The sequence below is a fragment of the Megalops cyprinoides genome, chromosome 15, assembly GCF_013368585.1.
Source record: "Megalops cyprinoides isolate fMegCyp1 chromosome 15, fMegCyp1.pri, whole genome shotgun sequence".
In the NCBI taxonomy this organism is placed as follows: domain Eukaryota; kingdom Metazoa; phylum Chordata; class Actinopteri; order Elopiformes; family Megalopidae; genus Megalops; species Megalops cyprinoides.
In genome coordinates this window covers 34,320,971-34,337,274 of record NC_050597.1, presented here as the reverse complement: position 1 = coordinate 34,337,274, position 16,304 = coordinate 34,320,971, and the positions used below count along the sequence as shown (strand labels likewise).

Here is a 16,304-nt window from a genome sequence, read left to right as displayed (position 1 = left end):
TCCGAAGCGTCCACCTCCACCAAAAACTGCCGGGCAGGGTCAGGCTGAGTCAGAATGGGCGCCGAGGTAAAACGGGTTTTTAGATTGCAGAACGCCCCTTCAGCTTCCGGGGACCAGGCAAACGCTCTGTTGACCGATGTTAGAGCCGTGAGGGGAGCTGCCACCGTGCTGTAGTCGCGAATAAAGCGTCGATAAAAGTTCGCGAATCCCAGAAAGCGTTGCAGCTCCCGACGGGAGGCGGGGCGAGGCCACTCCTCCACAGCCTGGACCTTCTGCCGGTCCATCTGCATGCTCCCTGCCGTGACGATGAAACCCAGGAAGGAGATAGTGCTACGGGTAAATTCGCACTTCTCCGCCTTGACGTACAGGTGGTTCTCCAGCAGGCGCTGGAGAACACGACGGACATGCTGGACATGTTCTGACGGGGAACGGGAAAAAACGAGGATGTCGTCCAGGTAAACGAACACGAACCTATTAAGCATGTCGCGAAGGACGTCGTTTACCAGGGACTGGAACACGGCAGGGGCATTAGTTAAACCGAATGGCATAACGAGATATTCATAGTGCCCGGATGGAGTGTTGAATGCCGTTTTCCACTCATCCCCCTCTCGGATCCTAACCAGATGGTAGGCGCTACGAAGATCCAGTTTCGTGAAAACGGAAGCCCCCTGTAACGATTCAAATGCAGATGTCAGAAGCGGCAGGGGATAGCGGTTCCTCTCCGTAATGGCGTTGAGGCCCCGATAATCAATGCAGGGACGGAGGGAGCCGTCTTTCTTGCCCACAAAGAAAAACCCGGCCCCGGCGGGTGAGGAGGACGGACGAATAATGCCGGCGGCGAGGGATTCCCGGATGTATTTATTCATTGCCTCGGTCTCCGGTGCAGACAGGGAATACAGGCGGCCCCTAGGAGGAGATGAACCGGGCAGGAGGTTAATGGCGCAGTCGTAAGGGCGATGCGGGGGCAGCGAGGTAGCGCGGGACTTGCTGAAGACCGGTTTGAGATCCATGTATTCCGGCGGCACAGCCGACAGGTCCGGGAACTCCTCAGGGGCTGGGGCAACCAGCGATACAGGGACCAGAGCGTCGCGAAGGCAGCTGGAGTGGCAGAATTGACTCCAGCCCAGGATCTTGTTTCCCTCCCAGTCGATGTGGGGGTTGTGCTGGGCCAGCCATGGGTAACCCAGAACCACGGGAGCTTGAGGGGAGTCAATGATGTGCAGCACGATCGCCTCGCGGTGGTTGCCAGAAATGAGGAAATTCACCGGGGGAGTGGCGTGGGTGATGCGAATCAGCGGGGCTCCGGTGATGGCGTGGGCCTCCAGAGGTGAATGCAGCGGGATGCGGGGGAGACGCAGGCGGGCCGCCAGGTCGGCGTCAATGAAGCTCCCATCGGCCCCTGAATCGATCAAAACAGAGACCGCATGAGGCTGATCCCCAACGAGCAGGGAGGCAGAGAACAGGGGGCGGATTTCAGGGGACTGGCAGATAGGGGTAACGCTCACCTGTAATCCCCTCGCTACGGGTGAGCGCCGGCTTTTACCGGACAGGTCGCCACAAAGTGACCAGTCTGCCCGCAGTACAGGCACGACCTGGTGCTGAGTCTCCTCTGACGTTCGGCGGGGGACAGGCGAGTGCGGTCGACCTGCATCGGCTCCGGGGAGGCAGGAAGCGGGGGCGTGGGGCTCGGTGCTGCGAGCGCTAACGGAAAGGCTCGAGAGGAACCAGGCAGTCCACCGACAGCTCTCTCCTTTCGTCGCTGCGACAGGCGCTGGTCCACACGAACGGCCAGCTCCACCAAAGCATCGAAGCTGGGGGGTAGCTCCCGGGTGGCCAGCTCATCCTTGATGGTCTCAGCAAGACCGTGGAGGAAGGCGTCATACTGAGCCTCGGTGTTCCAACCGCTGGTAGCAGCCAGGGTGCGGAAATCGATGGCGTAGTCCGACACCGACCGGCGCCCCTGGCGGATCAGCAGCATCTCCCTAGCGGCCTCGCACCCGTGCCTGGAGCGGTCGAACACCTTCTTCATCTCCTCGGCAAAGGCGGTGTAGACGTGGCAGAAGGGGGCATCGGCGTCCCAGACCGCAGTCCCCCACTCCCTGGCTCAGCCCGTCAACAAGGTGATGACGTACGTGATCCTCGCTCGGTCAGTAGGGAACGTGGAGGGCTGGAGCTCGAAGACCAAGGAGCACTGGGACAGAAACGATCGACAGGTTCCCGGATCGCCTGCGTACGACTCCGGAGGTGGCAATCGGGGCTCCCGGCTCGGAGGCACGGGCAGGACAGGTGGGGAGGCTGCTGCGGACGGAGGGGAAGGGGAGCGGCTGCCCAGGTTGAGCTGCAGCTGCTGCAGCTGTGCAGTGACGCCCGCTAGGTTGGTCGCGAAGCTCTCCAGGGATCGACCGATGGCGTCCAATTGGTTCTGATGCCCCCCCAACAACGCACCTTGCAGCTCCAGTGCAGCCTTCAGGTGAGGTAGGTCTGCTGGGTCCATGATGGCTAGTTCGTACTGTCAGGCAGCACAGGGTAGGACACAGTCGCAGACCCCAAAAAGACGCGAGGGCAGAGAAAAAACACACGGCAGAATCAAAAAACCAGAATACAGGCAGGGTCAAAAACCAGGGAGGCAGTCCGTGGGCAAATCCAAAACGGGATAGTCAGAACGGGCAGGGTCAGACAACAGGAAGGCACGATCAGGCAAACTAAGCAAAGCGGCAGGCAAACAACGGAGTCAAAAACGCGCAGGTCGAAATCACAAGAATAGCGAGTAAAGAAAACGCGGGGACGAAACAGGCAAAAAACACTGAGACGAGCTAGCAATGACTGCACAGCGAGCAGGGTATATATAAGGACAGACCGACGAGGGGATGAGATGCAGGTGCGCAGGTAATCAGGCGGAGACAGGGCGGAGAGAAGGGCCGGGCAGAAACACAAGGCGAAAAAAGGAAAAAAAAAACCAAAAGCGCAGGGCTAGGAGGCGGGAGTACTGACAGAAGTGTGTTTTACTACGAGCTGACAAAGCATTTAAATTCGTCTTAGTTCGGGAAACGAGACAAACTTTATTTCAGACGGTGTATGGTTGTATCTTTCTGTTTATTAAGGAAAATAGATGTGAGAATATTTTCTTTCTGGACAGTTTGTGAGTTTGTGACTGTAAAGATAGAACAGCCAACGGCGGGAGGAAAAATACTCCACCGCCGCTTGTTTTAAGTTAACTTTTGTGGAGTAACACTGTGTATTTTTGTTGATGCTTATGAAGTTTATAAGAACTGCTGATAGAGAGACCTTATTTTCTGTATGGCCTGCTACCCAGGCCAGGTTTTTTCCCCCGGGAGAGTTTCCCAGGAGGTTGAATGAGGAGTCGAAATTTCGTCGGTGTGTGTAGCCGTGGGAAAACAGCACGCTCATAGTGAAAATGAAATCTGCAGGGATAACAGGAGCTATCACTGAGTGGGTTCGAAGTTATCTAATAGATTTCTCAATAGCACACAAACTACAGACAATCTGCGCTGTTTCGCGAGCATAATCATTTACTCTGTTTACGCACTGGTGCCAATCACCAACAGGGATCCAACACGTGTATGGCAGGGCATCCAGCACGTTACCAATTACAGGAGCAACAAAGACCCACGTACAGACAACAATGCCTTGCTGGCAGAAGAACTCAACTGCTTCTTTGCCCGCTTTGAGGTAAAAGAGAACAATGTAGCCACTCCCCCACCAGCTACCACCAGTCACTCACTTACCATACAGACACGGGAGGTAAGGCGAAATTCTCAGCACGGTGAATGTGAAGAAGGCGGTGGGGCCTGATGAGATTCCAGGGAAGAGTGCTCAGAGACTGCGCCCATCAGCTTGCGGAGGTGTTTACTGACATCTTCAGCCTGTCCCTCTCCCAGGCTACTGTACCTGCCTGTCTGAAATCAGCCACAATCATACCAGTGCCCAAACAGACCAACATCAGCAGTCTGAATGACTATAGACCAGTGGCACTCACACCCATCATAGCAAAGTTTTGGTTGGAAAGACTGGTTTTGAAGCACATCAAATCCACCACTTGTCCACGGAGCTGCTTGTATCCTTCTACCACTGCTCTGTTGAGAGTGTATTGACATACTGTATTACAGCATGGTATGCCAACTGCACATCAGCAGACAGGAGAGCTCTCCAGAGAGTCATAAATACAGCCCAGAAAATAATTGGACTCCCCCTGCGCTCACTGGAAGACACCTTCAGATCACGCTGCCTCCGCAGAGCCAGCAGCATTCTGAGAGATGCAACTCACCCCTGCCATCACCTCTTCTCTCTGTTGCCATCTGGTAGGCGCTACAGGGCCTTAAAGTCCCATACTTCCAGGCTCAAAAACAGTTTTTACCCCAGAGCCATTACTGAACTGAACTCCATAAAACACTGATAACACCCCACTGCTACCCCCCCCCCCCCCACAACTGGAATAGTATTCCCATTCAATCTGCATATAACGTGCAATAATGTTTATAAGTGCAATAATACTGGTACTTTTGTAGTTGTACTTTTTACCACAGTGAAATAATATTTCTTCATGGTGCAATATCATAAGTACAATATAAGCTTTCGATATGCCACTTCTTTTTTATTCTATTTATTTATATATATATATTTAATTACACTTTTTATATATTTCTTTTCTTTGTATATATATATATATATATATATATATATATATATATATATATATATATGTATTCTGTTGTGTGTTTGTGTGTGTGTACATGTGTAGAATGTTAATGTACCGTCTCAGGGGCTGCACAGCAAATTGTACAACAATGTGCGATGACAATAAAGGCATTCTATTCTATTCTGTGAATTATTTGTTTTATTGTTAATCAAGGAGGATAAAGGGGAACAGGTTGAAAGTAATGATAGATTTGAATGATAGATTTAAAGGTAGGCCTAATGTTTCAGCCCCTGTTTCCAGCTCACCAGCCGCCTCCGATTCTCCGATTCCGCGATTACCTAGCTTATCCCAGGTAAGGATGACTTATATTTTGGGCTGTCAACGTTAACGCGTTAACGCTCGTTCGCGATTAATCGCGAAACTTTAAGGCGTTAATGTTTTAACGCAAATTTATCATATTATCAATTTTGACCGCAACTTCCTCCCATAATTCCGTAATTCCGATGTGACTTATTTGTTATGGTATGTAGCGCAGGTGTTACCTTGGTTTGTTATGTTTTCATGTGCGTTATTAAGTTTCTTATAGATGTCAGTTGCCATTTGCTATATTTTTAGAGTTAAATTGCTGTTTCCTCAAAACTAAAATTAGCTAGAATTTCTCCAATCTAGTGTTCTAATCGCACCAGTTTTAGCATATGCGCTAAACGGCTAATCACACCGGTGTGACCATACGCGCGAAAGGGTTCAAACGAAATTTGCCGTTCAGCACATCTGCGTTTGCCACGCCTTTCAGTAATTCAGCCAGGTAAATATCCGCGCTGGAATTACGGAAGGAAGTTGCGGTCAAACTTGATAATATGATTAATTTGCGTTGACCGCAACTTCAAGGCGGCCAGCTCATCCTTGATGGTCTCAGCAAGACCGTGGAGGAAGGCGTCATACTGAGCCTCGGTGTTCCAACCGCTGGTAGCAGCCAGGGTGCGGAAATCGATGGCGTAGTCCGACACCGACCGGCGCCCCTGGCGGATCAGCAGCATCTCCCTAGCGGCCTCGCGCCCGTGCCTGGAGCGGTCGAACACCTTCTTCATCTCCTCGGCAAAGGCGGTGTAGACGTGGCAGAAGGGGGCATCGGTGTCCCAGACCGCAGTCCCCCACTCCCTGGCTCGGCCCGTCAACAAGGTGATGACGTACGTGATCCTCGCTCGGTCAGTAGGGAACGTGGAGGGCTGGAGCTCGAAGACCAAGGAGCACTGGGACAGAAACGATCGACAGGTTCCCGGATCGCCTGCGTACGACTCCGGAGGTGGCAATCGGGGCTCCCGGCTCGGAGGCACGGGCAGGACAGGTGGGGAGGCTGCTGCGGACGGAGGGGAAGGGGAGCGGCTGCCCAGGTTGAGCTGCAGCTGCTGCAGCTGTGCAGTGACGCCCGCTAGGTTGGTCGCGAAGCTCTCCAGGGATCGACCGATGGCGTCCAATTGGTTCTGATGCCCCCCCAACAACGCACCTTGCAGCTCCAGTGCAGCCTTCAGGTGAGGTAGGTCTGCTGGGTCCATGATGGCTAGTTCGTACTGTCAGGCAGCACAGGGTAGGACACAGTCGCAGACCCCAAAAAGACGCGAGGGCAGAGAAAAAACACACGGCAGAATCAAAAAACCAGAATACAGGCAGGGTCAAAAACCAGGGAGGCAGTCCGTGGGCAAATCCAAAACGGGATAGTCAGAACGGGCAGGGTCAGACAACAGGAAGGCACGATCAGGCAAACTAAGCAAAGCGGCAGGCAAACAACGGAGTCAAAAACGCGCAGGTCGAAATCACAAGAATAGCGAGTAAAGAAAACGCGGGGACGAAACAGGCAAAAAACACTGAGACGAGCTAGCAATGACTGCACAGCGAGCAGGTATATATAAGGACAGACCGACGAGGGGATGAGATGCAGGTGCGCAGGTAATCAGGCGGAGACAGGGCGGAGAGAAGGGCCGGGCAGAAACACAAGGCGAAAAAAGGAAAAAAAAACCAAAAGCGCAGGGCTAGGAGGCGGGAGTACTGACAGAAGTGTGTTTTACTACGAGCTGACAAAGCATTTAAATTTGTCTTAGTTCGGGAAACGAGACAAACTTTATTTCAGACGGTGTATGGTTGTATCTTTCTGTTTATTAAGGAAAATAGATGTGAGAATATTTTCTTTCTGGACAGTTTGTGAGTTTGTGACTGTAAAGATAGAACAGCCAACGGCGGGAGGAAAAATACTCCACCGCCGCTTGTTTTAAGTTAACTTTTGTGGAGTAACACTGTGTATTTTTGTTGATGCTTATGAAGTTTATAAGAACTGCTGATAGAGAGACCTTATTTTCTGTATGGCCTGCTACCCAGGCCAGGTTTTTTCCCCCGGGAGAGTTTCCCAGGAGGTTGAATGAGGAGTCGAAATTTCGTCGGTGTGTGTAGCCGTGGGAAAACAGCACGCTCATAGTGAAAATGAAATCTGCAGGGATAACAGGAGCTATCACTGAGTGGGTTCGAAGTTATCTAATAGATTTCTCAATAGCACACAAACTACAGACAATCTGCGCTGTTTCGCGAGCATAATCATTTACTCTGTTTACGCACTGGTGCCAATCACCAACAGGGATCCAACACGTGTATGGCAGGGCATCCAGCACGTTACCAATTACAGGAGCAACAAAGACCCACGTACAGACAACAATGCCTTGCTGGCAGAAGAACTCAACTGCTTCTTTGCCCGCTTTGAGGTAAAAGAGAACAATGTAGCCACTCCCCCACCAGCTACCACCAGTCACTCACTTACCATACAGACACGGGAGGTAAGGCGAATTCTCAGCACGGTGAATGTGAAGAAGGCGGTGGGGCCTGATGAGATTCCAGGGAAGAGTGCTCAGAGACTGCGCCCATCAGCTTGCGGAGGTGTTTACTGACATCTTCAGCCTGTCCCTCTCCCAGGCTACTGTACCTGCCTGTCTGAAATCAGCCACAATCATACCAGTGCCCAAACAGACCAACATCAGCAGTCTGAATGACTATAGACCAGTGGCACTCACACCCATCATAGCAAAGTTTTGGTTGGAAAGACTGGTTTTGAAGCACATCAAATCCACCACTTGTCCACGGAGCTGCTTGTATCCTTCTACCACTGCTCTGTTGAGAGTGTATTGACATACTGTATTACAGCATGGTATGCCAACTGCACATCAGCAGACAGGAGAGCTCTCCAGAGAGTCATAAATACAGCCCAGAAAATAATTGGACTCCCCCTGCGCTCACTGGAAGACACCTTCAGATCACGCTGCCTCCGCAGAGCCAGCAGCATTCTGAGAGATGCAACTCACCCCTGCCATCACCTCTTCTCTCTGTTGCCATCTGGTAGGCGCTACAGGGCCTTAAAGTCCCATACTTCCAGGCTCAAAAACAGTTTTTACCCCAGAGCCATTACTGAACTGAACTCCATAAAACACTGATAACACCCCACTGCTACCCCCCCCCCCCCCCACAACTGGAATAGTATTCCCATTCAATCTGCATATAACGTGCAATAATGTTTATAAGTGCAATAATACTGGTACTTTTGTAGTTGTACTTTTTACCACAGTGAAATAATATTTCTTCATGGTGCAATATCATAAGTACAATATAAGCTTTCGATATGCCACTTCTTTTTTATTCTATTTATTTATATATATATATTTAATTACACTTTTTATATATTTCTTTTCTTTTGTATATATATATATATATATATATATATATATATATATATATATATATATATATATATATTCTGTTGTGTGTTTGTGTGTGTGTACATGTGTAGAATGTTAATGTACCGTCTCAGGGGCTGCACAGCAAATTGTACAACAATGTGCCATGACAATAAAGGCATTCTATTCTATTCTGTGAATTATTTGTTTTATTGTTAATCAAGGAGGATAAAGGGGAACAGGTTGAAAGTAATGATAGATTTGAATGATAGATTTAAAGGTAGGCCTAATGTTTCAGCCCCTGTTTCCAGCTCACCAGCCGCCTCCGATTCTCCGATTCCGCGATTACCTAGCTTATCCCAGGTAAGGATGACTTATATTTTGGGCTGTCAACGTTAACGCGTTAACGCTCGTTCGCGATTAATCGCGAAACTTTAAGGCGTTAATGTTTTAACGCAAATTTATCATATTATCAATTTTGACCGCAACTTCCTCCCATAATTCCGTAATTCCGATGTGACTTATTTGTTATGGTATGTAGCGCAGGTGTTACCTTGGTTTGTTATGTTTTCATGTGCGTTATTAAGTTTCTTATAGATTTCAGTTGCCATTTGCTATATTTTTAGAGTTAAATTGCTGTTTCCTCAAAACTAAAATTAGCTAGAATTTCTCCAATCTAGTGTTCTAATCGCACCAGTTTTAGCATATGCGCTAAACGGCTAATCACACCGGTGTGACCATACGCGCGAAAGGGTTCAAACGAAATTTGCCGTTCAGCACATCTGCGTTTGCCACGCCTTTCAGTAATTCAGCCAGGTAAATATCCGCGCTGGAATTACGGAAGGAAGTTGCGGTCAAACTTGATAATATGATTAATTTGCGTTGACCGCAACTTCCTTCCATAATTAACGTGTTAAAGTTTCGCGATTAATTAACGAGCGTTAACGCGTTAACGTTGACAACCTTACTTTTATCCTTTGTCTAAGGTAAACCAAGTGACTAAGAGGAAGGGCTCCCAGGTCCTAATGCCCTGCCCATTACATTGGATAAAAGACATAGAGGATCTTGAAAGAGTACAAAGAAAGGAAACAAAGACTGGTTCCTCTTTTCAGTTCATTTCAATTGATAGATTTCACTATTCTTAGTTAATGTCTTTACTAAACACATGAGCTATGGAGAAAGGCGTAAGATTCTTTTGTCTTTATCAAACATGAGTTATGGAGAGAGGCTCTCAATCTCTTTAGTCTCAGCAAAAGGCATCTACTTGGGCTTGGGCTGTCCTTTTCAATAAGCTTCTTATTTTCTCTTGCTCTGAACAGTAGACTTAAATTTGTCCTAACTCGTAGGTGCAGCTTTGGGTGTGACAGTGACATTCTGTGGTGCAGGTGTGCAGCCATGTCTAATAATAAACATGCTGTGATTCAAAGCAGGGAGGCCAGTGAGTGGGGAAAAAATTATATTTTGGGCATGGAGGCTAGAACAGAAATTCTGTTACTATGTGTTTATTTTTCCCAGAGGGAAACTGGAACATTACTGGGTTAATGTATTGTAATTTCTGCATTCCCAAAAAAACAATCTTCATGTAATGAGCAGTATCACAGCATTTCCACCAACTACCAACAATTTATTGTAATTATTATTAGTATTGGAGTATTATAGTTGTTAATAATAATACTGCATAATACTACTACAGCAATGACAATAAAAATGCAGAAATAAACCATCCATTTTTAAATACTTTCAAACTACCTGGATTAAGGAAACAAAGCTCTTTTGTTGGATACACTTTTCAATAGCTGGCACAGGTCCTCCACAGCAACCTTTTCCACATGATACAAGGCCAGATCTGTCACATGAGAAGACCGTTTAAAACACCAAACTTATAAGCTTTCTGAGGAAGGAAGAATCTGGTATCGAGATTTCAGTTTATTTCAATTAAGCAATATATTTACATAGTTCTTAAACATAGCTGCAGTCATATGAGTAGGGTTTCTAAGACATTTCCCTGTAAAATATGACAGTTGAAGCCTGTGGGAAAGCTGACAAATCAGTCTCATTTTTTCTTGTGTGGATGTCTGAAAGCAAAGGGTGACATTATTATCAATGCTGAGGAAACAGAGGTCCAAAACTTTGCTAATGTGCGGCTCTGAGTGGCTTGGGCATCTGAAGTGCTTACTCAGAGTGCTGGCTGAGTCCTATGCCCCAGGGTCTGATCCCATCTGTGTCATCAGCCAAAAGTGACCCATGGTGGTGGAACAGCTTGACTTCATCCTGCTGGGAGTAAGGATGGGTTTGTCAGCCATGGTCTCCCTGCTCACTGGCACCCTGCAACTCCTCAGGAGCCTGCAAGTTGCTCAGGTGGAGATGTGCCTATCCTCTAATTGATGTTTGCTTCACTAGAGAATAATAATACCGCATATACTAATAATATTGATAGAGTGGTGGTCTATGGGTGTGAATGCTGTACTGTAAAGTGCTGTTTTCCAGATGAATAAATCAAAGCTTTTGGTTTCTCCATTTTTGTTCTATATGGAAACATAGTAATAAATCTGAATTGATTTTAATTTCATGTCAACTGCATTTCTTGGTTTGAATAATGGATATTCCTGTTCAATATCTTAGCTGTACACTAAGAAAGGAGTCTGTATCCTAGATGAAGGGTGTGTGTCCTTGTAAATATGCATTAATCCTAGCTGTGGGTACTGTCTGTAGGTGAGCTTGTGGGTTACCTGGCTGATCCTGATGGCTGGATCCATGAATGAGAAACAACAGGTGTTCTCCTACCTGGGGCATGCCGCTCGATGCTACTGGAACATGGGAAATTACAATTCTGTGATGGAGTTCTTGGCAGGACTCAGGTAGGGAAGCAGCATGCACTGTGAAATTACACATTAAAGCTGGAATACTTCCATCTGTAATACAGTACTTACATTACCTTACATTATTGTCATTTAGCAGAGCTTTTATCCAGGACAACTTACACAAGTATTCACCCCCCAGAGTCAATACTTAGTGCATTGTCCTTTTACAGCTTTGAGTTGTCTCAGATATGTCTCTGAGAGCTTTGCACATTTTGATTTTGGAATTTTCTTCTACTCCTCATTGGTCATGCCATAGATTTTCAATTGCTTTGAAATCTGGGTTTTGACGGCCATTCCGGAACACATTCAGACCATTCCTTTGCAGTTTTTGCCCTGTGCTTTGGGTCATTTTTTTATTATTATTTTATTTGTATAGCGCTTTTTACAACACAAGTCACAAAGCAGCTTTACATTGATCCCAGGCCTGAGACCCCCTGAGAACAAGCCTAAGGCAACGGTGGCAAGGAAAAACTCCCCAATTAAAAGGAAGAAACCTTGAGCAGAACCCAGCTCAGAGGGGGAGCCCATCTGCTTCTGGCCGGCACTGGGCAGCTAGAATTAGAGAGAGACTTAAAGTTGTACAATGTACTTAAAGACATTTGAGTTAGATAGACAGCAGTAATTAATGACATAGTAATTATAAAATCTATCCTATAATGTCCGGTTCTTGGCACGCAGTTGGCTTGATAGGCAGGGCAGCGAGGTAGCAGGACTGTTCGGTTCTTAGCACGCAGTTGGCTTGACGGGCAGGGCAGTGAGGTAGTAGGACTGGAAGTCGGGGTGTGACGTTATTGTCCTGTTGGAACATAAATCTTCGCTCTAAACTCATACCTCTGGCTGACTGGAATAGGTTCTCTTCAAGATTTTGCTTGTATTTGGCTCCATCCATATAGCCCTTGATGGGAACAAGCTTTCCAGTTCCTCCTGCTAAAAAACAACCCCATAGCATGATGCTACCACCACCATACTTGACGGTAGATGCCAAACATAGCAATTTGCCATTTAGACCAAAGAGCTCAACTTTAGTCTGATCAGACCACAAAATCTTCTTCCAAAAGCTCTCAGGTTTTGTCACATGACTTCTAGCGAACTCCAGGCATGCCTTTATATTGGCCTTTCTCAGAAATGGCTTTCTTCTGGCCTGGTCTCTTGGTTACCTCTCTGACAAATGCCCTTTTTGCCCAGGCACTCAATTTGGAAGGATGGCCTGATCTTAGTAGCACCTGGGTTGTGCCATATTTTTCCCACTTTGTTATGATGGATTGCACAGTGCTCCCAGGAAGGTTCAAAACTTTGCTGACCTTTTTATAACCTCCTCCAGCTTTTTTCCTTCATCGCAAAGTTTCATGACAGCAGGTCAGATCAGACCTTCAAAAATCAGTGATATTTATTATGCAAGCAGACAATTGGACACAGGTGGATTTGTAATGAATACAGGTGTAGCTTGTTTACTATATTTAGTGTGAGCTCTTGTAGCAGAGCTGAAGTGATTAGCTCGTGTTAGTCCTGGGTAAAGCCTTAGGTAGCGGGTAGCAGGTAGCCGAGCGGTTGAAGCGGCTACGTCACTCCCCCGAGACCTGGTTAAGTAGCGTTGTTGCCGAAATGCTAAGAGCAATTTGCCTTTAGCTCAACTGGCAACGACGCTGTCTGTAAGGGGTTGGCAGCGAGCAGTAAGAACCTCGGTTCGAAACTCCCTCGCTCACTGACTCCCACCCGTTACACTCTCAAGAAAATGAAACACTTCTCCTAATTTAGTTTGTTTAAAGAAAGGGGGGTGAATACTCATCATTTAAGCAGTTTTCAGATTTTTATTTTTAAAATAATTCTGAAGATATTTCTGTAGAGACTCACTTCAAAAGGAGCAGAAAAAAATCCCATTCTAATATACTTAAATTTGATGTTGCAACACAACAAAAAGAATCACGGGGGGGGGGGGGGGGGATTACTTTCTGAAGCCACTGTAGGTCTTATCCCTTTATACAGATGGATATTTACTGAGGCAGTTATGGGTTAACCACCTTTCCCAAGGGTACAACAGCAGGGATTCAAACCAGCAACCTTTTTGTTACGAGGGCTGTTCTTTGTAGGAGATGTTAATCTTCCTCAGAGAGGGCACCACTTACGTAGGGACAATGCCTGCGATTAGAGGGGGTACCACTTACGTGTAAGGAATATCCTTACATAAGGTACCAATTATGTTGGGGATAATTAAATTAAACACATGGAGGCGCCACACAGAATATGGCATCTACCACAGTGGTTAAAATAAAATATCAGTCTCAATTTCGTTTCGTATATCAGTCTCATAAAATATACTAAACTATTATTTTGGAACTTCAATTCATAATTAAATTAATAAGCATAATCGAAATTACCACATCAATAGTTATTCTCAATCAGATCACAATATTATCTATTTAGCCAACTAAACAAATAACACTGATAATTCAACTAAGAGGTGAAGGTCTTTAAAATTCTGATCAGCAGTGGTTGGCGATATTCATTCCACGTGTTACAACAGACAACCTTGGAAAACAATGCATTTATTGAAATATAAAATCAAAGTAGTAAGGCACATGTGTCACGTACAATGAGTGAAGCATGTGTATGTATTTACACTGATATGTAGGTTTGAGCAAATGTCTTGCACTAGTGTGTGTGAGCGCGTCGTAGGGTGTGCGTTCCTTTGTTCTGAGTTGTGCGTGTGTTGCGTGTGCACATATGTGCGCATGCCCGCTGAACACACGTGTTCAAGGAGAGCAAAGGAACATGTGTGGTGGCGAGTTTGAGTTGCCTGTGTGCATGTATTAACGAACATAACATCTGTCTGGTACAGGATATGTTCTGACGATTCATAACCGCGGAGTTATTCTGTGCGGATTAAAAGAAGGTAAAAATAAGCCTCAGGACCCTAGAAAGAATGCTACAAAAGCATCCACTGACATTATGGTAGTCACACTGTCATTGTCGTGACAATAGTCAGTGTAGGTTACTGTATGTCATCACGGCATTTCAATGTTCAGAGAGACTATAAATGATATTGACGGAATCTCTGGATGGCTATGTGTCTCGCACCCTTCTCTACTGTTTACCGTAAGCGGCACCAGAGATCAGACACAGTAAGGGCCTGGCATTTACACTAAACTCTGTTGTTACACTAAACTCGCATAGCCTAATTCCAAACAACGAGATACTATCTCGACTCGATACTATTTCGACAAATTATCTCAATATTTAGACATACTATCTCAATATTTCGAGATAGTATGTCGCTATTTAGAGATACTATCTAAAAATAGCGACATAGTATGTCATTATTTTGAGATATCTCAAAATGATGAGATACTATCTGTAAATAATGACATACTATCTCAAAATAACGAGATACTATCTCGAAATAACATATTATCTCTAAATAATGAGATATTATCTGTAAATAACGAGATGATATCTCTAAATAACGAGTTGTGATCCATTTTTTTTTTTTTAAGTGGCGGAAACGGGCTTCCGTAGGTAGCAAAGGAATGCACCCAGTTTTTACTGGCATCTCTGCGGGGGGAGGGGGGGGGGAATTTCCTGTTTGTTGTCCTTGGTTGGATGAAACTGCAACATCACTGTAGATTCATCCTGTGAGATTGCGTTTCACATTAAAATCAATTTATATATTACTGTCCATAAAAGTTGAACAAATAAAATAAACAAATCTATCAGTGGACGGCACTGTACCTACATCTTTACCACCGTGTCACACTACTTAGTGAAGCCTGAATGTAAGATTTCAGTGCGTTTCAATGACAGTGTATGTAATATTTCATGGATGTGACAGCAGCCACTGGATTTGTTCTAATTACTCTGTAAGGTTAAAGCTAGCTGTAGATTGTTGCAACTGTTTCCCAATAAAGACTGCTTCCACTAATCGCGAGGAAATTGCTTTGTTCATTTTTTTCTCACCAAGGAGCAATCACAAGAGGAGAGACTGAGGTATCAGTCTCTGACAGTATGTTCTCTATTCAGCCTTCTTAATCAGACATTGATGCTACCCTCCAGGAGAGGTGGAGATCTCCTCATAGTAACTGTGTTTGGTTTTTGCCTCAGTCAGGTCTCCTCTTAGTAACTGAGTTTGGTGTTTTAACTGGCCAGGTCTTGTAAAGTGCTAAAGATGTGGCAGTTCATGGACCAATCAGATGTTGAGACCCTGCGCAGGCTGAATGATGCCATGGCACACCATGAGTCCTCATCCACCTACAGAAGGATGGTGAACCACGCCCACAACATTCCGGGCTGCAGGGTAGTGCCCTTCTTTGGCGTGTTCATGAAAGAGCTCTGCCAAGTCCTGGAGGGTGCCACCAGCCTGATCAGCCTCCAGCCACATGCCGACCCCCAGACGGACCCAGTGGAGGTGCAGTATCATGTTGATAAACTCTCTGGCTCCAGACTCCTCTTCTGCAGAACCTACCAGTAACTGAAGCTTATATCCTCTTCAGTTTGTCACAGGCTACAACAAGAGGGAGTGTTTTCTCCAGCAGGCAGGGAAGAGTGGCCCGAGCAGCGGTGAGAAGGAAGCCACAGTCAGCAGCATCCTGCACACCATCCACAGCTGCAGCCAAAGCCTGGGGGCTGAGGAGAGGGATAAAGGTGCTGCGGAAGGAGCTGCAGCTCACAAGAGCTGTCTTAAAGGCAAGAAGCAAAACTAGTAAGTGGCCTGTGGTATTGCAGCAAAGCCTCTTCACCTCCTAATGCAATGACCTGCACTTACAATGGTAAAGTGATCAAAATTTTCATACTCTGATATGAAAGGAAATTAACTGTGCCTTTTAGTCTTGTTCCCTGTTCTTAACAGAGGTCTATTCACAGCAACACATCCTTTATGTGGTAATTTTAAGTGTCCTTCATACTGGAAATGCACATCTCAAAATGTTCTACAAAAGTGCAAGTGGAGGTATAGTTGGAATTCTGTGTCATTAATGAAAGGAGTGTTAATCTGAATCCACATCTCTCTCTCTCTGGAAAAGTGACTTAAGTATTCCAATAAAGTCTTATTTATGTTATAATGTTTTATTTTTATTAGCTAAGCTT

The 16,304-nt window shown here is 46.1% G+C and overlaps 1 pseudogene; it reads left to right on the top strand.

The window, feature by feature from the left end:
* Positions 1 to 16,304, top strand: part of LOC118789753 — a 53,947-nt pseudogene that overhangs the window by 13,218 nt on the left and 24,425 nt on the right.